The sequence below is a fragment of the Oryctolagus cuniculus genome, chromosome 12 (genome assembly GCF_051225735.1).
Source record: "Oryctolagus cuniculus isolate XC-2025 breed Fujian yellow rabbit chromosome 12, ASM5122573v1, whole genome shotgun sequence".
NCBI classification, from domain to species: Eukaryota; Metazoa; Chordata; class Mammalia; order Lagomorpha; family Leporidae; genus Oryctolagus; species Oryctolagus cuniculus.
In genome coordinates, this window is record NC_142878.1 from 53401895 (window position 1) to 53427001 (window position 25107).

Genomic DNA, 25107 nt, shown 5'->3' on the forward strand with positions numbered 1-25107 from the left:
CAAAGGCAAAGGAAGACCTTTCTCTCTGTCTCTCTCTCTCACTGTCCACTCTGCCTGTCAAAAAACAAAAAACAAAAAACAAAAAACAAAAAAAAAAAAAAACAAAGCACAGGAAAATATACAGTCAAACCAAAGACAAGAAGAGGAAATTAGAAAACTGAAAAACACTGCTGGGAATCTACATGATGCTATTAAAAAAAAAAAAACAATATCCAGGTTCTAGGAGTTCCTGAAGGCATGGAGAGAGAGAAAGGATTAGAAGGCCTTTTTAGTGAAACAAGAGCAGAAAAGTTGCCAGGTTTGGAGAAAGAAAGAGACATCCAAGTATCCAAGTACAGGAAGCACACAGAACTCCCAATAAACATGACCAGAAAAGATCATCTCTATGACACACTGTAATCAAACTCACCACAGTGAAACATAAAGAGAAGATTCTAAAATGTGCATGAGATAAATGTCAAGTTACTCTCAGAGGATATCCAATTAGACTCACAGAAGACTTCTCATCAGAAACCCTATAGGCTAGGAGGGAATAGTGAGATATAGTTCAAGACTTAAGAGAAAAAAACTATCATCCCAGAATATTACACCCTGCAAAGCTCTCATTTGTGAATGAAGGTGAAGTAAAGACCTTGCATAACAAACAGAAATTGGAAGAATTTGTCACCACTCATCCAGCCCTGAAAAAGATGATTAAAGATGTGTTACACACAGAAACACAGAAACATGGTCATCACTACAAAAGAAGGTAAAGGAAGAAAATCTCTCAGCAAAAGATAAAAGGAAATTCAAAGTGTAAATTAGGAAAATTTTTGTGAAAATGGCAGGGCAAAGTCATTACTTATCAATAGCCACCTTGAATGTAAATGGCCTCAACTCTTCAGTTAAAAGACATAGGCTGGCTGAATAGATTTAAAAACAAAACCCATCTGTTTGCAGTCTACAAAAAACACATCTCAACAACAAAGATGCATGCAGACTGAAAGTAAAGGATGGAAAAAGATATACCATGCCCACAGAAACCAAAAAGAGCTGGTGTAGTCATCTTAATATCAGACAAAATAAACTCTAACACAAAAACTGTTTAAAGAGACAAAGCAGGGCACTATGTAATGATTAAGGGATAAATTCAACAGGAATATGTAACTATTATAAATGTATATGCAACTAATTACAGGGCACCTGGCTATTTAAAGCAATGCTAAGGAATTTAAAGGGAGACTTGGACTCTAATACAATAGTACTGGGGGACTTTAATACTCCACTTTCAGCAATGGACAGATCAACCAGACAGAAAATCAACAAGGAAACAGCAGAGTTAATCAACACTATACATTTTTTATTTTGTAGGTATGCCATGAGGGAAGCCCTTGGCTGGGTGACGGATTTTGAGAATCTCTTCTCAAAGCCCCCCAGTCAAGCCCTCAGCAAAAAACAGACCTTGGATTCTGATGAAAGACCCGATGATGGAATAGATTGTTCAGACATTGAAGAAACACAAGAGGAGAAACTAAAATGGGCAGTAAAACTGGAGAGTGAGCAAGTCTCAAAAAAAGCTCGGCACTTTGGAAACTATGTCACCTACAAAGAATTTGCTACATAGAAAATCAAGAAGTAAGGACTATGATATATATAGTGACGGTGATATCTGTAGTCAGGAATCAGCAGTACGTACAAGCTAAAGAGATGGCAAATGCCGCCTAACACTTACCATTTCCTGAAGAATCAATGAAGAAAGAGGAAGCAAAAGATACCCAGCAAGATGCTAAACAGAAAAGTAAAAATTTTAAAGCTGGTCAAAAGAATTGTAAACAGAAGAAAATGAAGAGGAAATGGCCTAGCACTGGAAACAAAGGATCCAGTACTTTACCAAAGAAAAAGGGCTCACAGGAAGAGGATGGTAAACCTAAAGAGAAGCAGCAGCATGTGATAATGAGTCAAGGATAAATCAACCAACATACTGTGGAACACAATGGAAAACAGATCTGTAAATATTTTCTTAAAAGGAAATGTATTAAGGGAAATCAATGTAAATTTGACCATGATGCTGAAATCGAGAAGAAAATGTGTAAATTTTATGTACAAGGATATTGTACCAGAAGTGAAAACTGTCTGTACTTGCATAATGAGACATGGAGACTGAACAATATGTTCCTGATTGAACAGTGGGTCATAGGAGAAATCAAAACTTTCTGGAAACAAATGAAGAAAAAAAACTTGTAAGTTTTACCGTACAGAAACAAAATGTTACCAGGGTAAGTACTGCAAGTTTCCACATGCTCCACTGACTGAGGAGACACAAGAACTGCTGGCTCAAGTTTTGAATACTGAAAAGAAATAATGTAAATAAAATAGACATGAAAAGCTTTATAGAGATGTAGAGTGCTGATGCCTGTCTCAGAACTTTTCAAGACTGGTAATCTGGAGTACTTTACGAGATTGCTCAGTTAAAGCTCCCTCTTGTGCCATTGTGATGCTATGCAGTTTCTTTAATGGATGATGCAGAGGGACACAAGCCACTGTAGGGTGAAGGGGTTGGTCTTCACTGAGGCAGCCATTGGAACATGGGTGGCAGAGATGCTGGTGGGTGGGTAAATGTGGTGTAAATGAGATAAGTCTCTTGACTGGCTTTCCTCAATAAAACAGGAAGGGAGGCTAGGCTGAGTGAGGATGGGTGAGGCAGTGTATATTTGAGGAGAGAGAACTGCTTGGAAGACATTGGAATAGTATAACAGAGGGCTGGATCTCTTCATGTTGTTAAATAAAGTTACAACCTGAGTTGCTAGTCTCAGCAAATTCAAAAAAAATCAAAATCATACCATGCATCTATTCAGACGACAGTGGTATGAAGCTGAAAATCAGCAACTCAGGAATCTTAAGAGCATATGCAAACACATGGAGACTGAACAATATGTTCCTGATTGAACAGTGGGTCATAGGAGAAATCAAAGCTTTCTGGAAACAAATGAAGATGACAACACAACATATCAAAACGTATGGGATACAGCAAAAGCAGTGTTAAGAGGAAGTTTATAGCAATAGGTGCCTACGTCAAGAAATTGGAAAGGCACCAAATAAATGAGCTATTAATGCATCTCAAGGACCTAGAAAAACAACAGCAAACCAAACCCAAAACTAATAGAAAATAAATAATTAAAATTAGATAAGAAATCAACAAAATTGAATTTAAAAACAATGCAAATGTCAGCTAAATGAAGAGCTGGATTTTTTAAAAAATAAACAAAATTGACACACCATTGGCCCAACTAACCAAAAAAGGAGAGAGAAGACCAAATCAATAAAATTAGAGGTGAAAAAGAAAACAACAGGCACCACAGAAATAAAAAGAATCATCAGAAATTACTACAAAGAGCTGTATGCCAATAAACTGGGAAACCTAGCAGAAATGGAAAGATTCCTGGACACATACAACCTACATAAATTAAACCATGATGATACAGAAAACCTAAATAGACCCATAACTAAGACAGAAATTGAATCAGTAATAAAGGCCCTCACAACAAGAAAAGCCAAGGACCAGATGGATTCACTGCTGAATTCTACCAGACATTTAAAGAAGAACTAACTCTAATTCTTTTCAAGTTATTCAAAACAATTGAAAGAGAGAGAATCCTCCCAAATCCTTTCCTAAGCCAGCATCACATTAATTCCTAAACCTGAAAAAGATGCAACAGAGAAATAGAATTATAGACAAATTTCCCTGAAAAACATAAATGCAAAAATACCCAACAAAATTTTAGCCAATCAAATCCAACAACACATCAGAAAGATCATTCACCCAGACCAAGAGGGATTTGTTCCTGGTATGCAGAGGTAGTTCAACATTTGCAAATCAATGTGATACATCACATTAACAAACTGCTGAACAAAAACCATATGATTATTTCAAAAGAGGAAGAGAAAGCAATTTTTTAAAAGATTTACTATTTACTTGAAAGTCAGATTTACACAGAGAGACAGAGAAAAGCAGAGAGAGACTCTTCCATCTGCTGGTTCACTCCCCAAAATTTTTGACCCCAATGGCCAGAACTATGCCAATCTGAAGCAAGGAGCCAGGAACTTCTTCCGGGTCTCCCACATGGGTGCCAGGGCCCAAGAACTTGGGCCATCTTATATTGTTTTCATAGGCCATAGCAGAGAGCTGGATCAGGAGTGGAGCAGCCAGAAGTCAAACTGGTGCCCACATGTGATGCTGGCGCTGCAGATGGTGGCTTTACCCACTATGCCACAGCATCAGCCCCAAGAAAGCTGTTGATAAAACACAACACCCTTTCATGATGAAAACTCCAAAAATATTAGGTATAGAAGGAACATTCCTCAACATAATCAAGTCAATTTATAATAAACCCATGGTCTGCATCATATTGAATGGAAAAAAGTTTAAAGCATTCCCACTTATATCTGGTACCAGACAGGGATGCCCACTCTCACTACTGCTATTTGATATAGTCCTGGAAGTTTTGGCCAGAGTCATTAGGCAAGAAAAAGAAATAAAAGGGATACAAACTGGGAAGGAGGAATTCAAATTATCCCCATTTGCAGATGACATGATTCTATATACAAGGGACCCAAAAGACTCCACTAAGAGACTACTGGGACTCATAGAAGAGTTTGGTAAAGTAACAAGATATAAAGTCAATACACAAAAATCAACAGCCTTTGTATACACAGGCAATGCCACAGCTGAGGAAGAACTTCTAAGATCAATCCCATTCACAATAACTACACAAACAATCAAATACCTTGGAATAAATTTAACCGAAGATGTCAAAGATCCCTATGATGAGAATTACGAAACATTAAAGAAAGAAACAGAAGATACAAAAAACAGAAAATCTTTCATGTTCATGGATTGGAAGAATCAATATCATCAAAATGTCCATTCTCCCAAAAGCAATTTATAGATTCAATGTGACACCAATCAAAACACCAAGGACATTCTTCTCAGATCTAGAAAAAATGCTGAAATTCATATGGAAGCACAGAGACCTCAAATAGCTAACGCAATCTAGTACAATAAAAACAAAGCCAGAGGCATCACAATACCAGATTTCAAGACATACTACAAGGCAGTTATAATCAAAACATCCTGGAACTGGTACAAAAATAGATGGATAGTCCAATGAAACAGAATATATACACCAGAAATCAGTCCAAACATCTATAACCAACTTAGATTTGATCAAGGAGATAAACCAATCCCTGGAGCAAGGACAGTCTCTTCAACAAATGGTGGTGATGGGGCCAGCGCTGTGGCACAGCAAGTTAAAGCCCCAGCCTGAAGCGGGAGCATCCCCTGTGGGCACCAGTTCAAGTCCCAGCTGCTCCTCTTCCAATCTATCTCTCTGCTATGGCCTGGGATAGCAGTGGAAGGGGGCCCAAGTCCTTGGGCCCCTGCACCCACTTGGGAGACTGAAAAGAAGCTCCTGGCTTCAGATCGATGCAGCTCTAGCCATTGTGGCCATTTGGGGAGTAAACCAATGGATGGAAGACCTTTCATTCTGTATGTCCCTCTCACTGTCTGTAAATCTACCTCTCAAATAAATAAATAAGGAAAAGCAGGAAGAAAGAGAGGTCTTCCATCTGCTGGTTCACTCCCCAATTGACCGCAATGGCCAGAGCTGCACTGGTGTAAGGAGTAAATGAGTGAATGGGAGACCTCTCTCTCTGTTTCTACCTCTCTCTGTAACTCTGTCTTTCAAATAAATTAAATAAATCTTGGGGAAAAAAGACTGTTAAATAACTTGTGCTACCTGAGATGTGTACTGCCCCCCCTAAAAGAATTCTAAAAACTTTTTTAAAAAATGGTGCTGGGAAAATTGGATTTCCACATGCAAAATTGTGAAGCAAGACCCCACCTTACACAAAAATCCACTCAACATGGATTAAAGATCTAAATCTATGCCACGACACCATCAAATATTTAGAGAACATTGGGACCTTCTCTAAATACTGATGGAGTTTGTGGACTCAAAAGGCTTCCACATCTAGGCAGTTCAAGTCAGGAGCCTAGGGTGGTCACTGACATCATACATAAGAGTGTTAATTGTCAAATCAACAACAGGAGTCCTGTGCACTTACTCCCCATGTAGGACTTCTGTCCTTAATTAGTTGTACTATGAGAATTAACTGTAAAACTTGTTTTCAAACAGAACTTTATATTTTTGGGGGGTATGCAAAATGTTGAAATCTGTACTTAGTATAGAGCTGGTCTTCTGTATATAAAATTAATTAAAAATGAATCTTAATGAAGAATGGGATAGGAGAAGGAGTAGGAGATGGGACAAGAGTGAGGGTGGGAAGGCAGATATGGGGGGAAGAATCACTATTTTCCTAAAGCTGTACCTGTTAAATTTGTATTCATTAAATAAAAGCTTTCTTTAAAAAAAAAAAAAGAGAGAGATGGGGCCAGCGCTCTGGTGTAGCCAGTAAAGCCGCCACCTGCAGTGCCGGCAACCCATATGGACGCCGGATCAAGACCCGGTTGCTCTGCTTCCGATCCAACTCTCTGCTATGGCCTGGGAAAGCAGTAGAAGATGACCCAAGTGCTTGGGCCCCAGCATCTGCATGAGAGAGCTGGAAGAGGCTCCTGGCTCCTGGCTTTGGATCAGCGCAGCTCCAGATGTTGAGGCCAATTGGGGAGTGAACCAGTGGATGGAAGACCTCTCTCACTCTCTGCTTCTCTTTCTGTGTGTGTGTGTGTGTGTAACTCTGACTTTCAAATAAATAAAATAAAGCTTTAAAAAAAAAACATAGACACAGAGAACCATACATGCACACACACACACACACACACACACGCATGCATGCAAACACATACATACACATATATAGGGCTACCCATTAGAGGAACCCAACGTGGACTGGATCTAAAAGTGCTATAACCATCCCTTCCACTCTAAGGTCAAGAAAATGGCTTTGTCTTCAGTGAGCTTTATGAATCTGGATCCAGTTTATAAAATCGGTCAACTCCTCATTTGAACAACGATAGCTGCAACCCAGAAATTCAACCCAATATTCAAGTTAAACCCAGTATTCAGTATGTCAGACATTATTGTCCCTACTGGCAAGAAAAAGTCAGATGGCATATTGTAAATTGCTACATCAGGCAGTGTCTATTTCCCACAATTCATTGTTTCACACATAATGTGTTAGCCAGAAGGGCATGTTCAAGTCTGATCATTCTCGGAGATGCCACCTTCAAACTCACAGACACAAGCAGTAACTAAAAGAACACTAAAGGCAGCCTGAGAAGTGCATGTGATCATGTTTTTGATAAAGTCCTTGTCCTGGGACATCACTGATAGTCACATAGTACTTACTAATCACAAATTTCCACAGGGAAATGTCAATGCTGGGGCCATGCTTACACTGCTCTTAGAGTTTCTAAGACCCAGGTGTATTTGAAGGAGTCCTTTCCAATAACAGCAGCCTCCATCTAAAATTTTTCAATGGTTCTTTTGTGGATCCCACCACATTTGTGGTTGAGATGCCCCATAGTGGTGGATTTGCCAGAATCTATGTGTCCAATGGTAACAATGTCTCCCTTTCCAATTTTGGCTTCAATTTGGTTGTGGTTCTCAGGACACTTGTATTCTGGTATCAAACCACATTGGAATAAATATCCAGCCAATTTTATGGCCAATTTTACATATGAAAAAAAATCTGCTTGATTTGTACATTTCTTATATTATCTCCATTTGCAAAGCAAAGTATTCGTATCACATACAGACCCTCCACAACTAATGAATGGATAAACAAAAATATCAGTCAGTGGAACATTAGTCAGTCTTTAAAATGAATGAAATTATCTTTGGGGCATGCTCGGGCTGACTTGCCCCAATTGGTAGAGTTGGAAACATACCAGGGGATTCCAATTCAATCCCATCAAGGTGGCATGTGCCAATGCCATCTCACTACTCCAAGTGATCAATTTCAGTTCACAATTGATCATAATGAAAGGACTAAGAGTCAAAGGGAGCACATAAACAAGTCTAGTACCTGCTAACACCAACCGATAGAATAAATAAAGGGGAGAGTGATCCAACATGGGAAGTGAGATACTCAGCAGACTCATAGAATGGCGGATGTCCTAAATAGCACTCTGGCCTCAGAATCAGCCCTAAAGGCACTCGGATCTGGCTGAAAAGCCCATGAGAGTATTTCAGGCATGGAAAGCCAAGACACTCTGGCAAAAGATCTCTGTGAGTGAGATCCCAGTGGAAAGAACAGGTCTTCAAAGAGGGAGGTGCCTTTCTCTGAAGGGAGGAGAGAACCTCCACTTTGACTATGACTGTGTCTAAACAAGATAAGAGTCGGAGAACTCAAGGGGCTTCCATAGCCTTGGAAACTCATGACTGGTGCATAGGGAGATTACTGATGCCATAAACAGGAGTGTCAATTGGTAAAGTCAACAACAGGAGTCACTGTGCACTTACTCCTCATGTGGGATCTCTGTCCTTAACGTGCTGTACACTGAGGCTTAATGCTATAACGAGTACTCAAACAGTATATTTCACTTTGTGTTTCTATGGGGGTGCAAACGACTGAAATCTTTACTTAATGTACACTAAACTGATCTTCTGTAAAAAAAAAAAAGAAAGAAATTATCAATTCCCAACTTGACTCTCACTGGGATTAAACATGACAATAGGTCTGATCTGATTTCATCATCATTTAAAAAAAATCATCTATTATTTTTCACTTTATGTTTCTGTGTGGGAGCAAACTGTTGAAATACTTACTTAAGGTATACTAAGCTGATCTTCTGTATATTAAGATAATCGAAAATGAATCTTGATGTGAATGGAAGGGGAGAGGGAGTGGGAAAGGGGAGGGTTGTGGGTGGGAGGGACGGTATGGGGGGGGAAGCCATTGTAACCCATGAGTCGTACTTTGGAAATTTATATTCATTAAATAAAAGATAAAAAAAAATGAATGAAATTATCATAGGCACTAAGACACAACACCATGAAAATATTGCAAATGAAGATAAACAAGACACAAAAAAACAAATATTTTGTGATTTCACTTGTGTGAGATATCAAGAATATGCAAATTCATTCATTCTGTTTGCCAGTAATAAGAGCATGAGTTGACTTAACAGCAATCATTCTGTATAAGACATTTAGAAAGTCAACATCTGTTTTTCCTATAAAATCAATTTAGAACTTCCGACTTTTGACAAGCTGTTTATGTAAAAGGTAATATCTGAATCCAGAAATACTCTTTGACTACAAATATTAAGAAGATAATGGTAGGAGAAATAAAATAGTGACTTGTAAAAGTTAGATTTTATGGTTAATGTTGTGGTACAGCATGTTAAGCCACTTGTTATAATGCTGGCGTCCTATATCAGAGTGGCAGTTTAATTCAGGCTACAACACTTCTGGTGCAATTACCTCCTAATGTTCCTGGGGTGGGAATGAAAGATGGCCCGAAATGCTTGGGTCCTGCCACCATGTGGGAGAACCAAATGGAGTTACTGGCTCCCAGCTTCCATCTAGCCTAGATCTGGATATTGCACCAACTGGGGAAAGAATCAACAGATTAAAGTTACCTCTGTATGTGTCTCTTCCACTCTGTTGCTCTTTATTCAAATACAAAAATAATTGTCTTAAAAGAAAAGAGACAGGGGCCGGAGCTGTGGCACAGTGGGATAATGCCCTGGTCTGAAGTGCCGGCATCCCATATGGGCACTGGTTCGAGACCTAGCTGCTCTACTTCCAATCCAGCTCTCTGCTATGGCCTGGGATAGCAGAAGAAGATGGTCCAAGTCCTTGGGCCCTTGCACCCATGTGGGAGACCCAGAAGAAGCTCTTGGCTCCTTGATTCAGATCGGCACAGCTCCAGCCATTGCGGCCATCTAGGGAGTGAACCATCAGATGGAAGACCTCTCTCTCTCTCTCTCTGCCTCTCCTTCTCTCTCTATGTAACTCTGACTTTCAAGGAAAATAAATAAAAAATCTTTATAAAAAAATAAAAGAGAGTGATACAGAAAGGGACAGAGACAAACAGAGATATTATCCATCTCCTGGTTCCCTCCCCAAATGACTGAAACAGCCCTTCTGCAGGTTTTGGGTACAGGCTGCAGGTGCCTGAGCGGGGCTGTGCTAATGCTGCGCAGAAGTACACAGCAGAGTCTGCAACATGGACAACGCTGATGCGCAGGGAAAGATGTTTGTCTTTCTCATTCATGAGGACAGTAAGTCTTTGCTCTTCTTTCTTTTCCATACTTGAGAGAATATTTATAAGGAACTGGAGACCTGACCCAGGTTCTTGCTTATACCAAAAGAAGTAGGTGGAGGCACTGTCTGTGTAAGTGCAGTTGATAACACAGCTGTCTCCCTCCTGGACACTCAGGAAAGAAGGACTCTGCTCCACCGTCTCTCCTCTACTCACACCTGCAAAACAGAAGTCAGAAAAATCATCAGGCCAATATTCCCTAGAGATAACATTGTTTCCTCACATTGTTTTAGGCAATCTGGAAGAGGCCAGCCTCCTCAGACTTCTAATGAACATTTACCAAGCACCCTCTTCCCCAAAGCTCCCAACTCACAGTGCAGCTGCAGCCACAGGAACAGGAAGAAAGGTCCTGCAAGTGTCCTCATGGTTCTGCCCATCGGGACCTGCGAGCTCCAGGCAGGAGAGCTATGTCTATCGCAGATGTCTCCTCCTTTGCTCCAAGACACAGGAGTTTCTTAAACTATCTGCACAGACATCTGCTGCTGTATTGAGCCTGCTCTTTCAGAAGTCAGCCAAAACCAGCCAGTCCTATGCTGTGCATCAGCAGAAACACTCTGCCCTCTTGTGGTCAGATCCCCAACTGCTAAACCGCCTACCAGATCCTCTTTCATCCTGATGGGTAGCTTTGGGAGATTACACAAATCAGTAATGGGTCATAAAGTAAGTTCCAAGTTTTTCTCCAATCAGAAATGATGTTTATTATTAAAAAGCAAACACAGTGAAAATGTGAGCTTCAGAATTCCATTTCATCTTCTCAGCACAATTCTAAGGCATTTTAAATGTATTTGAAGTGACAAGTTTTCCATATTTTTACAAACAGGATATTATACAAGAGGATTAGCCTATTTGAAACTAAGAAAGTGCTGTGATTGTTTCTGCTGAGTAATTGAAACGTAAAACCCTTCCACTTCTTCTACTTCTACATTTTTTTTATTTGTTTAGGAGACAGAGTGACAGAGGTCAAGAGGAAGAAAGAGAGAAAGAGATCTTCCATAGGCTGACTCACTCCTCAAATGTCCACAACAGCCAGGGTTGGGCCAGGCCAAAGCCAGGAAGCAGAACTCTGTTTGGATCTCCTAGATGGTGGCAGAAACCAAACTACTAAGGCAATCATCTGCTTCCACTCAGGTGTGTTAACAGGAATCTGCATTGCAAGCAGAAGCAGGACTCAATCCCAGGCAATCACTATGGGATATGGGTCTCCTAAGCAGAGGTTTAGACCAATAAGCCACATTGTCTGTTCCTATTTTTTAATGTTATATATTTTAATTATGTTTATAAATTGAATAGAGTATTTCTGGTATAAAATAAGATGATTTGGGATATGTATACATTGTGAAACAGCTAAATTGAGCTAATTATCACATATCACCTTACACTGTTATCATTTATTGAGGTAACAGCATTTAAAATCAACTCTCTTAGCCTTTTTCTTTTTAAAAAAATATTTATTTGTTTGAAAGGCAGAGTTACAGAGAGCCAGAGGCAGAGAGAGATATCTTCCATCCACTGGTTCACTCCCCAGATCACCAAAACAGCTGCAGCTGAGCCTATCTGAAGCCAGGAGCCAGGAGAAAAGCTGCTTCTTCTGGGTCTCCCATGCGGATGCAGGGGCCCAAGCACTTGGACCATCCTCCACTGCCCTCCCAGGCCATAGCAGAGAGCAGGGTGGGAAGTGAGGCAGCTGGGACTTGAACTGGTGCCCATATGGGATGCTGGCACTGCAGACAGTGGCTTTACCTGCTCTGCCACAGTGCCGGCCCTGCCTTTTTCAGATATACAATATGTTTTTAAATGGCGTCATCATCATGTTTCACAACAGATCTTTTTAACACATTTTTTCATACCTATCTGAATTTCATATCAGTTGAAAACAAAATTTTATTTTTTAAAAAGATTTATTTCTGTTTATTTGAAAGGTAGAATTCAAAGAAATGAACCAGCTTGTGTTTGGGCAGCAAGCAACCACAAGACAGGAGAAGCCTGAGACTGGCTGGCAGAACTGACAGGAAGCTGGGCACTTGTGACTGTGGGAGCCTTGTGTGCTGGGAGTATGAAGACACTGTGGCTGTGTGAGCTGGGCCTTCAGGCAGTCACTGTGGACAGCTTCGCATGCTTGGGGCTCCCTGATTTCCTGGTGAGAGAAAATCATGCGGGATCCATGCTCAAACTGAAGACTGCATGAATCCTCTGTGTGGTTCTTGTGGCAGCACGGTGCAATAATGTACCCACTGTGGGTGGCACCCAGGCATTGATCTTCCTGAAGGAGGAGGTGAGCATGAGACTGTGCCAACAGAGCTGATCAAACCTCTTCTCTGATAAAGAGAAAGAGACAGAAACAGAGAGACAGAGAAAGAGAGAGATATTGATTTACTTTTCCCAATTTGAGTGTCACCTTGGACACTCCCCTCACCCTTGAGTACTGAATAGAGCTCCATGGCCACACCCAGCCCCACACCTCTGGGTATTCACTGAAAGACAGACATTCCACTAAGTCACAGAGGCATAGTCCAAAGAAAAAAAGCCATCACATGGGGAAAAAAGCATCTCCACAAATGCCTAAAAATAAATGCAGCAATTCAAGAAACAAGAATAAGGTAGACAACAACATGATGGTGCCAGAACAGCACAACACTTCAACACTAGAATGTGAAGATGAAGTGATTGAAGAAATACTGGAAACAAATAAAAAAATTGATCATAGGATTTGTTAGAAGCAATCAGAAGCAAATTCATGAATTAAAGAAATTCATACATGACATGAATGAAAATTTCCCCATGAAATTAAGATTTTAAAGAGAAATAAAAATGAAATATTGGAAATCAAGAATTCAATAGATAAAATTTAAAAATGCAGCAGAAAGCCTTAACAACAGACTTGGTTAGAGAGAAGAAAGAATATCAAAGACAATTCATTTGAAATTTTAAAATCAGACCAAGAAAAAGAAGAAATTAGAAAACTTAAAAACAGTGTTGGAAATTTATGGGATACTATCAAATGACCTTTTCCACCTGAAGGGATGGAAAGAGAATGGATTAGACGACTTTGTAGTAAAATAGTTACAGAAAATATCCCCAATTTGGACAAAGAAAGGGACATGCAAGTAAGGAAAGAACAAAGAATTCTTAATAGACATGACAAGAAAAAATCTGTACTCAAACTTTCCACAGTAAAACATAAAAAAAATTCTAAAATGTGCATGAGAGAAATGCCTGATTACTTTCAGAGGATCTCCAATAAGACTCATTCAAGAAATCAAAAGAGAAATCAAAAACTTTCTGGAAGTAAATGAAGATAACAACACAACATATCAAAACTTATGGGATACAGCAAAAGCAGTATTGAGAGGCAAATTTATAGCAATAGGTGCCTATATCAAGAAATTGGAAAGGTACCAAATAAATGAGCTTTCAGCGCACCTCAAGGACCTAGAAAAACTGCAGCAAACCAAACCCAAATCTAGTAGGAGAAGAGAAATAATTAAAATCAGAGAAGAAATTAACAGGATTGAATCCAAAAAAAAAAACACTACAAAAAATCAGCCAAACGAGAAGCTAGTTTTTTGAAAAAATAAACAAAATTGACACCCCATTGGCCCAACTAACTAAAAAAAGAAGAGAAAAGACCCAAATCAATAAAATCAGAGATGAAAAAGGAAACGTAAAAACAGACACCACAGAAATAAAAAGAATCATCAGAAATTACTACAAGGACCTGTATGCCAGCAAACAGGAAAACCTATCAGAAATGGATAGATTCCTGGACACATGCAATCTACCAAAATTGAACCATGAAGACATAGAAAACCTAAATAGACCCATAACTGAAACAGAAATTGAAACAGTAATAAAGGCCCTCCCAACAAAGAAAAGCCCAGGACCAGATGGATTCACTGCTGAATTCTACCAGACATTTAAAGAAGAACTAATCCCATTTCTTCTCAAACTATACAGAACAATCGAAAAAGAGGGAATCCTCCCAAATTCTTTCTATGAAGCCAGCATCACCTTAATCCCTAAGCAGAGAAAGATGCAGCACTGAAAGAAAATTATAGACCAATATCCCTGATGAACATAGATGCAAAAATCCTCAATAAAATTCTGGCCAATAGAATACAACAACACATCAGGAAAATCATCCACCCAGACCAAGTGGGATTTATCCCTGGTATGCAGGGATGGTTCAACATTCGCAAATCAATCAATGTGATTCACCACATTAACATACTGCAAAAGAAAAACCATATGATTATCTCAATTGATGCAGAGAAAGCATTTGATAAAATGAGACACCCTTTCATGATGAAAACTCTAAGCAAATTGGGTATAGAAGGAACATTCCTCAATATAATCAAAGCAATTTATAAAAAACCCACGGCCAGCATCCTATTGAATGGGGAAAAGTTGGAAGCATTTCCACTAAGATCTGGCACCAGGCAGGGATGCCCACTCTCACCACTGCTATTTAACATAGTTCTGGAAGTTTTAGCCAGAGCCATCAGACAAGAAAAAGAAATCAAAGGAATACAAATTGAGAAGGAAGAAGTCAAACTATCCCTCTTTGCAGACGATATGATTCTTTACTTACAGGATCCAAAGAACTCTACTAAGAGACTATTGGAACTCATAGAGGAGTTTGGCAAAGTGGCAGGATATAAAATCAATGCACAAAAATCAACAGCCTTTGTATATACAAGCAATGCCACGGCTGAGAAAGAACTTCTAAGATCAATCCCATTCACAATAGCTACAAAAAACAATCAAATACCTTGGAATAAACTTAACTAAGGACGTTAAAAATCTCTACGATGAGAATTACAAAATCTTAAAGAAAGAAATAGAAGAGGATACCAAAAAATGGAAAAATCTTCCATGCTCATGGATTGGAAGAATCAACATCATCAAAATGTCCATTCTCCCAAAAGCAATTTATAGATTCAATGCAATTCCAATCAAGATACCAAAGACATTCTTCTCAGATCTAGAAAAAATGATGCTGAATTTCATATGGAGGCACAAGAGACCTCGAATAGCTAAAGCAATCTTGTACAACAAAAACAAAGCCGGAGGCATCTCAATACCATATTTCAGGACATACTACAGGGCAGTTGTAATCAAAACAGCATGGTACTGGTACAGAAACAGATGGATAGACCAATGGAACAGAATTGAAACACCAGAAATCAACCCAAACATCTCCAGCCAACCTATATTTGATCAAGGATCTAAAACCAATTCCTGGAGCAAGGACAGTCTATTCAATAAATGGTGCTGGGAAAACTGGATTTCCACGTGCAGAAGCATGAAGCAAGACCCCTACCTTACACCTTACACAAAAATCCACTCAACATGGATTAAAGACCTAAATCTACGACCTGACACCATCAAGTTATTAGAGAACATTGGAGAAACCCTTCAAGATACTGGCACAGGCAAAGAGTTTCTGGAAAAGACCCGGGAGGCACAGGCAGTCAAAGCAAAAATCAACTATTCGGATTGCATCAAATTGAGAAGTTTCTGTACTGCAAAAGAAACAGTCAGGAGAGTGAAGAGACAACCGACAGAATGGGAAAAAATATTTGCAAACTATGCAACAGATAAAGGGTTAATAACCAGAATCTACAAAGAGATCAAGAAACTCCACAAAAACAAAACCAACAACCCACTTAAGAGATGGGCCAAGGACCTCAATAGACATTTTTCAAAAGAGGAAATCCAAATGGCCAACAGGCACATGAAAAAATGTTCAAGATCACTAGTAATCAGGGAAATGCAAATCAAAACCACAATGAGGTTTCACCTCACCCGGGTTAGAATGGCTCACATACAGAAATCTACCAACAATAGATGCTGGAGAGGATGTGGGGAAAAAGGGACATTAACCCACTGTTGGTGGGAATGCAAACTGGTGAAGCCACTATGGAAGTCAGTCTGGAGATTCCTCAGAAACCTGAATATAACCCTACCATTCAACCCAGCCATCCCACTCCTTGGAATTTATCCAAAGGAATTTAAATTGGCAAACAAAAAAGCAGTCTGCACCCTAATGTTTATTGCAGCACAATTCACAATAGCCAAGACCTGGAACCAACCTAAATGCCCATCAATGGTAGACTGGATAAAGAAATTATGGGATATATACTCTTTAGAATACTATACCACAGTAAGAAACAACGAAATCCAGTCATTTGCAACAAAATAGAGGAATCTGGAACACATCATGCTGAGTGAAGTAAGCCAGTCCAAAAGGGACAAATACCATATGTTCTCCCTGATTGGTGACAACTGACTGAACACCAAAAAGGAAACCTCCTGAAGTGAAATGGACACTATGAGAAACGGTGACTTGATCAGCATAGCCCTGTTAATGAACAACTTAATACATTATCCCTCTTAGTATTTTTTTTTGTCTGTTCTACTTAATATGACTGGTTTAATTCTGTAATTATCACACAGTTATTCTTAAGTGTTGAAAATTAACTGAAATGTGACCCCTGTTAAACATAAGAGTGGGAATAAGAGAGGGAAGAGATGTATAATTTGGGACATGCTCAAGCTGACTTGCCCCAAATGGTAGTTAGAAATATACCAGGGGATTCCAATTCAATCCCATCAAGGCGGCATGTACCAATGCCATCTCACTATTCCAAGTGATCAATTTCAGTTCACAATTGATCATAATGAAAGGACTAAGAGTCAAAGGGAGCACATAAACAAGTCTAGTACCTGCTAACACTAACCGATAGAATAAATAAAGGGGAGAGTGATCCAACATGGGAAGCGAGATACTCAGCAGACTCATAGAATGGTGGATGTCCTAAATAGCACTCTGGCCTCAGAATCAGCCCTAAAGCCATTCGGATCTGGCTGAAAAGCCCATGAGAGTATTTCAGGCATGGAAAGCCAAAACACTCTGGCAAAAAGATCTCTGTGAGTGAGATCCCAGTGGAAAGAACAGGTCTTCAAAGAAGGAGGTACCTTTCTCTGAAGGGAGGAGAGAACCTCCACTTTGACTATGAGCTTGTCTAAACAAGATAAGAGTCGGAGAACTCAGAGGGCTTCCATAGCCTTGGAAACTCATCACTGGAGCATAGGGAGATTACTGATGCCATAGACAGGAGTGTCAATTTGTAAAGTCAACAACAGGAGTCACTGTGCACTTACTCCTCATGTAGGATCTCTGTCCTTAGTGTGCTGTACATTGAGATTTAATTCTATAACGAGTACTCAAACAATATATTTCACTTTGTGTTTCTATGGGGGTGCAAACTGTTGAAATCTTTACTTAATGCATACTAAACTCATCTTCTGTAAAAAAAAGAAATTATCAATTCCCAACTTGACTCTCACTGGGATTAAACATGACAATAGGTCTGATCTGATTTCATCATCATTTAAAAAATCACCTATCATTTTTCACTTTATGTTTCTGTGTGGGAGCAAACTGTTGAAATCTTTACTTAATGTATACTAAGCTGATCTTCTGTATATTAAGATAATCGAAAATGAATCTTGATGTGAATGGAAGGGGAGAAGGAGTGGGAAAGGGGAGGGTTGCGGGTGGGAGGGACGTTATGGGGGGGAAGCCATTGTAATCCATAAGTAGTACTTTGGAAATTTATATTCATTAAATAAAAGTTAAAAAAAAAAAAACTTAAACTGGGGCCAGTGCCGTGGCACACTAGGTTAATACTCAGCCTGTGGCACCGGCATCCCATATGGGCACCGGTTCTAGTCCCAGCTGCTCCTCTTCCAATACAGCTCTCTGCTATGGCCTGGGAAAGCAGTAGAAGATGACCCAAGAGCTTGGACCCCTGCACCCACATGGGAGACCAGGAAGAAGCACCTGGCTCCTACCTTCAGATCAGCACAGCTCCATCTGTTGCGGCCATTTGGGGAGTGAACCAATGGAAGAAAGACTTTTATCTCTGTCTCTCTCTCTGTCTGTAACTCTACCTCTCAAATAAATAAATAAATCTTTTTAAAAAAACCTACCTATTTGCTGCCTACAAGAAACACATCTCACAAACAAAGATACGCATAGACTGAAACTGAAGGATTTGGGGCTAAGGCTGTGGCATAGCAGGTAAAGACACTATCTGCAGTGCTGGCATCCCATATGAGCACCAGTTCAAGTCCCAGCTGCTCTATTTCCAATCCAGCTCTCTTCTATGGCCTGGGAAAGCAGTACAAGATGGCTGAAGTCCTTGGGCTTCTAACCCATGAGGGAAGACCCAGAGGAGGCTCTTGGCTCCTTGCTTCAGACCAGTGCAGCTCCAGCCATTATACCCAGTTGGAAGTGAACCAGCAGATGGAAGACCTCTCTTTCTCTCTGCCTCTCCTTCTCTCTGTGTGTAATTGACTTTCAAATAAATAAATATTTAAAAATAAAAAGTGAAAGGCTGGAAAAAGATATTCCATGCTAACAGAAACCAAGAAAGAGCTTGTGAAGCCATCCAAATATCAGACAAAACAGACTTCAACACAAAAACTGTTAAAAGAGACAGAGAAGGGCACTATGTAATGATTAAGGTATCAATTCAGCAGGAAGATGTGACTATTATAAATGTATATGCACCTAGTTACTGGGTATCTGGCTATTTGAAGAAATGTTAATGGATCTAAAGGGAGACATAGACTCCAATAAAATAGTAATGGTGGACTTCAATACTTCACTTTCAGCAATGGAAATATCAACCAGACAGAAAACCAGAAAAGAAACAACAGAGTTAATTGACACTATAGTCCAAATCGACCTAAAGGATATCTACAGAACTTTGCATCCTAAAGATGCAGAATACACTTTCTTCTCACCAGTGCATAGAACTTTCTCTAGGATTGACCACATGCTAGGCCATAAACCAAGTCCCAGGAAATTTAAAAAAAAAAAATTTGAAATCATACAATGCATCTTCTCTGACCACAATGGAATGAAGTTTGAAATCAACAAATCAAGAAACAATAAAATCTATGTAAACACATGGAAATAAAATAACAAGCATCTGAATGAACTGTTGGTCACTGAAGGACTCAAAAGAGAAATCAAACTATTTCTGGAAATGAATAAAGACAACAATACAACATATCAAAAATTATGGGATATAGCAAAAACAGTAGTAAGAGGAAAGTTTGTAGCAATTCGTGCCTACACCAAGAAATTGGTAATGTACCAATAAATGAGCAATCAATACATCTCAAGGACCTAGAAAAAGAACACGCACCGGCACTGTCCATTGTGTTTATTGATGAAATTGATGCTATTGGGACAAAAAGGTATGACTCAAATTCTGGCGGCGAGCGAGAAATTCAGAGAACGATGCTGGAACTGTTGAACCAGCTGGATGGATTTGATTCCAGAGGAGACGTGAAAGTTATTATGGCCACAAACCGAATAGAAACTTTGGATCCAGCACTTATCAGACCAGGCTGCACTGACAGAAAGATCGAGTTCCCGCTGCCTGATGAAAAGACCAAGAAGCGCATCTTCCAGATTCACACGAGCAGGATGACGCTGGCCGACGACGTAACTCTGGACGACTTGATCATGGCTAATGATGACCTCTCGGGTGCTGACATCAAGGCAATCTGCACAGAAGCTGGTCGCATGGCCTTGAGAGAACTCAGAATGAAAGTAACAAATGAAGACTTCAAAAAATTGAAAGAGAATGTCCTTTATAAAAAACAAGAAGGCACCCTGAGGGGCTCTACCTCTAGTGGACCACAGCTGCCTGGAGAACGGCTGGCATTTCCCTACCCTCCAGGGAGGTACAGAGGGGGAGCTTCCCAGAGGAGCCCACGGTCCAGCTGATTTTTACTAGCAAACAGCCTGTGTATCTGCGTGTGAGGGGGCCGTTGGTCTCTGCTCACTCTGCGTCCCAATAAAATGTGCTCTTCCCACACACACACACACACACACACACACAAACCAAACCCAAAATTAGTAGGACAAAACAAACAATTAAAATTACAGAAGAAATAAACAAAATTGAAACCAAACCAAATTGAAACGAATTTTGTGTATTATTTGAAATAATATGCAAAACTGCCACACCATTGGCCCAACTCACCAAAAAAAAGAGGAAGAAAAATAAAACATTTCACTACTAGATTGTGAAGATGAAGAGTTTGAAGAAATGAAGAAATGGAATTCAAAAATTGATAAGATTACATAGAAGTCATCAGAAGCAAATGAACAACTAATGAAATCTGTATATGACATTAAAGAAAATTTCTCCCAAAAAATTGGGATCTTAAACAGAAAGCAAAATGAAATCTTGGAATTGAAAAATTCAATAGAACAATAAAAAATGGAGTGGAAAGCCTCAGCAACAGAATCAGTGAAGCAGAAGAAAGAATATCTGAGTTAGAAGACAAATCTCTAGAAGTTTTATGGTCAGACAAAAAACAAGAGGAAATTAGAAAACTAAAAAACACTGTTGGTAATCTACAAGATGCTATCAAACAACCCAACATATGGAATCTAGAAGTTCCTAAAGGCATGGAAAGAGAATGCATTAGAATGCCTGTTTAGTGAAATAATTACAGAAAATTTCCAACAATTCGGAGAAAGGGACATCCAAGAACAAGAAGCACATAGAACTCCTAATAGACATTACCAGAAAAGATCTTCACCACAATACATTGTAATCAAACTCTCCACAGTAAAACATAAAGAAAACATTCTAAAATGTGCATGAAAGAAATTCCAGATTACTTTCAGAGGATATCCAATTAGATTTACAGCTGACTTCTCATCAGAAACCCTAAAAGGTAGGAGAAAATGTGAGATATAATCCAGGTCTTAAGAGAAAAAAACTTTCAACCAGAATAACATACCCCAAAAAGCTCTCATTTATGAATGAAGGTGAAATAAATATCTTCTGTAACAAACAGAAATTGAAAGAATTTGTCACAACCTGTCCAGCCCTGCAGAAGATGCTTAAGAATGTGCTACACACAGAGACACAGAAACATAATCATCACTACAAAAGAAGGTAAAGGAAGAAAATTGTCCAATAAAGATAAAAATGAAATCCAAAGTAAAAAAATAGGAATATTTCTGGGAAAATGGCAATGCAGTCATTGCTTATCAATAGTCACTTTGAATGTAAATGGCCTCAACTCTCCAGTTAAAATACATAAACTGGATGAATGAATGATAAAAGAAAACCTATCTATTTGCTGCCTACAAGACACACATCTCAACAACAAAGATGCAGGCAGACTGAAAATGAAAGGATGTAAAAAAAAATTCCATTCCAATAGAAACCAAAAAAGATCTGGCATAGCCATCTTAATATCAGACAAAATAGACTTCAACACAAAAACTGTTAAGAGAGAAAGAAGGGCACTATGTAAAGATTAAGGGATCAATTCAACAGGAAGGTGTATTATAAATGCCTATGCACCTAATTACAGGGCACCAGGTTATTTAAAAGAAATGTGAATCGATTTAAAGGGAGACATAGACCTAACAGATATCTACAGAACTTTCCATTCTACATTTGCAGAATACACATTCTTCTCACCAGTGCATGGAACTTTCTCTAGGATTGACCACATGCTAGGTCATAAAGCAAGTCTCAGAGAATTAAAAAAATCAAAATCATACCATGCATCTTCTTGGACCACATGGAATGAAGCTGGAAATCAGCAACTGAAGAATCTCTAGAACATATGGAAACACATGGAGACTGAACATGCTCCTGAATGAATAGTGGGTCATAGAAGAAATCAAAGAATTTCTGAAAACAAATGAAGATGACAATACAACATATCAAAATCTATGGGAAACAGCAAAAGCAGTGTTAAAATGGAAGTTTACAGCAATTGGTGCCTACATCAAGAAATTGGAAAGGCGCCAAATAAATGAATTATCAATGCATCTCAAGGATCTAGAAAACAACAGCAAACCAAACCCAAATCTAGTAGGAGAAAATAAATAATATTACATAATAAATTAACAAAGTTGAAATCAAAAAGCAAAAAAATTATCAGCTAAACTGTGGGGAGCAACTCAGACTAGACTAAGTTACTGGAATTAAGACTTATTCTATGCATCTGCTCTCCCACAATATGGCGCTGGGAGAGGAGTAAAAACTTTTACACAGCTGCCTCCAGTTCAGCCAGTAACCTGCAGGAGCTGATCCTGCTCCTGATTGGAGGAGAGCAGCGTGCTAGGCATGTAGGTAGCAGAGTTGGGATTGGTGGAAGAGGACTATAAAGGAGGAGAGAGACAACATGCACCAGGAACATCTATCTGAAGGAACACCTGTGCAGCCCCCGAGAGAGCCGGCCGGCGGCGTGCCGCTCCCCCGCGGAAGTGGGCAAAGTGGCAGGGTTTAGTGTTGTTCCTCCACGAAGAGGGGGAGCGACATAATGGTGCCGTGACTTGGATAGGAAACCCAGGCAGGGTTTAGTGTCGTTCCTCCACGAAGAGGGGGAGCGACACTAAACAAAGAGCTGGTTTTTGAAAAATAAACAAAATTGACACATCATTGTCCCAACTAACAAAAAAAGGAGAGAGAAGACCCAAATTAATAAAATTGGATATGAAAAAGGAAATGTAACAGACACCACAGAAATAAAAAGAAATCATCAGAAATTACTACAGAGAGTTGTATGCTAACAATCTGGGAAACCTAGAAGAAATGGATAGATTCATGGACACGTACAACCTACCTAAATTGAGCCATGAAGACATAGAAAACCTAAACAGACCCATAACCAAGAGGGAAATTGAATCAGTAATAAAGACCCTCCCAACAAAAAAAAAAAGCCCAGGACCAGATGGCTTCATTGCTGAATTCTACCAGACATTTAAAGAAGAACTAACTTCAATTTTCTCAAGCTAATCAAAACAGAGGGAATCCTCCCAAATTCTTTCTATGAAGCTAGCATCACCTGAACTCCTAAACTTGAAAAAGACACATCCATGAAAGAGAACTACAGACCAATTTCCCTGATGAATATAGACACAAAAATCCTCAACAAAATTCTAGTCAATCGAATCCAACAGTGCATCAGAAAGATCATTCACCTGGACCAACTGTGATTTATCCCTGTTACGCAGGGATGGTTCAACATTTGCAAATCAACTAATGTGATACATCACATTAACAAACTGAAGAACAAAGGCCATATGATTATCTCAACAGATGCAGAGAAAGCATTTGATAAAATACACACCCTTTCATGATGAAAACACTAAGCAAATTGGGTATAGAAGGAACATTCCTCAACATAATCAAGTCAATTTATGAAAAACCCACAGCCAGTATCCTATAGTATAGGGAAAAATTGGAAACATTCTCATTGAGATCCAGAACCAGACAAGGATGCCCATTCTCACTACTGCTATTCAATATAGCCCTGGAAGTTTTAGCCAGAGCCAATAGGCAAGTAAAAAAAATCAAAGGGATACAAATTGGGAAGGAGGAAGTCAAACTATGCCTATTTGCAGATGACATGATTCTATATACAGGGGATCCAAAAGAATCCACTAAGAGACTACTGAAACTCATAGAAGAGTTCAGTAAAGTTGAAGAATGAATGTTTTTTCAGTTTTTTCTCTTCATAATATTTGTTGAACTCTTTACTTAACATTGAGTTAATTATAAATGTATAAAATCAATTGAAGGGGCTGGCACTGTGGCACAGTGAGTTAAAGCTGCAGCCTGCAGCGCCAGCATGCCAATGGGCACTGGTTCGAGTCTCTGCTGCTCCGCTTCCGATCCAGCTCTCTACTATGGCCTGGGAAAGCAATGGAAGATGGCCCAAGTGCTTGGGCCCCTGCACCCATGTGGGAGACCCAGAAGAAGCTCCTAGCTCCGGATCTGCTAAGCTCTGGCGATTGTGGTCACCTGGGGAGTGAACCAGCAGATGGAAGACTTCTCTCCCTTTCTCCATCCTTCCCACTTCTGTAACTCTGACCTTCAGATAAATAAAGTAAATCTTTAAAAAAGTCAATTGAGGGTGGATCTCAGTAAAAAAATAAGAGAGGGAGGAGGAAGTTTGTTACTGTAAAGCTATATAGTTCTGCATACATTCCAAAGGACTCACTTCTAAGAGTACAGCTTAAAAACTTGTCATGGGACCCCAACCCCGTTAAGCTGGATGGTAAAAATGTCATCTTAAGTGTTAAAGTGGTCATATTAAGTGTTAAAGTGAACATATAGATAGGATCAAGTATTAAAATGACCATATGAATAGGATCAAGTGTGGGTTAATTATAGTAGATAGAATTGAAAAGGAGAGAATGTTCCAGCATGGGTAGCAGTCCACACAACAGACTCATAGAATGACAAACGCCCTAAACAGCACTCTGACCTCAGAATCAGCCCTTAAGACTTCTTGGTCTGGCTGAAAAGCCCATGACATTTCAGGCATGGAAAGCCAAGACACTGTGACAAAAATATATTCTACATGAAGGATCTCTGTGAGTGAGATCCCAACAGAAAGAAGTGTCCATTAAAGAAGGATGTACTTTTCTCTAAAGGGAGGAGAGAACTTCCACTTTGCTTATGGCCTGATCTAAATACTGATGGAGTTTGTGGATTCAAAAGGCTTCCATAACCTAGGCAGCTCATGTCATGAGCTTAGGGTGGTCATTGACATCATAAATAAGAGTGTTCATTGTTAAGTTAACAACAGGAGCCACTGTGTACAAACTTCCCATGCATGTCCTTAGTGAGTTGTATTATGAGAGTTAACTGTGGGGCCAGTGCTGTGGCATAGTGGGTAAAGCCGCCACCTCCAGTGCTGGCATCCCATATGGACATCTGTTCAAGTCCCAGCTGCTCCACTTCTGATCTACTGTGACCTGGTAAAGCAGTAGAAGAT

The 25107-nt window shown here is 39.5% G+C and overlaps 1 pseudogene; it reads left to right on the top strand.

The window, feature by feature from the left end:
* Positions 1 to 1357: 1357 nt before the first annotated feature.
* On the top strand, positions 1358 to 2341 carry LOC108178338 (zinc finger CCCH domain-containing protein 8 pseudogene; annotated as a pseudogene).
* Positions 2342 to 25107: the final 22766 nt, after the last annotated feature.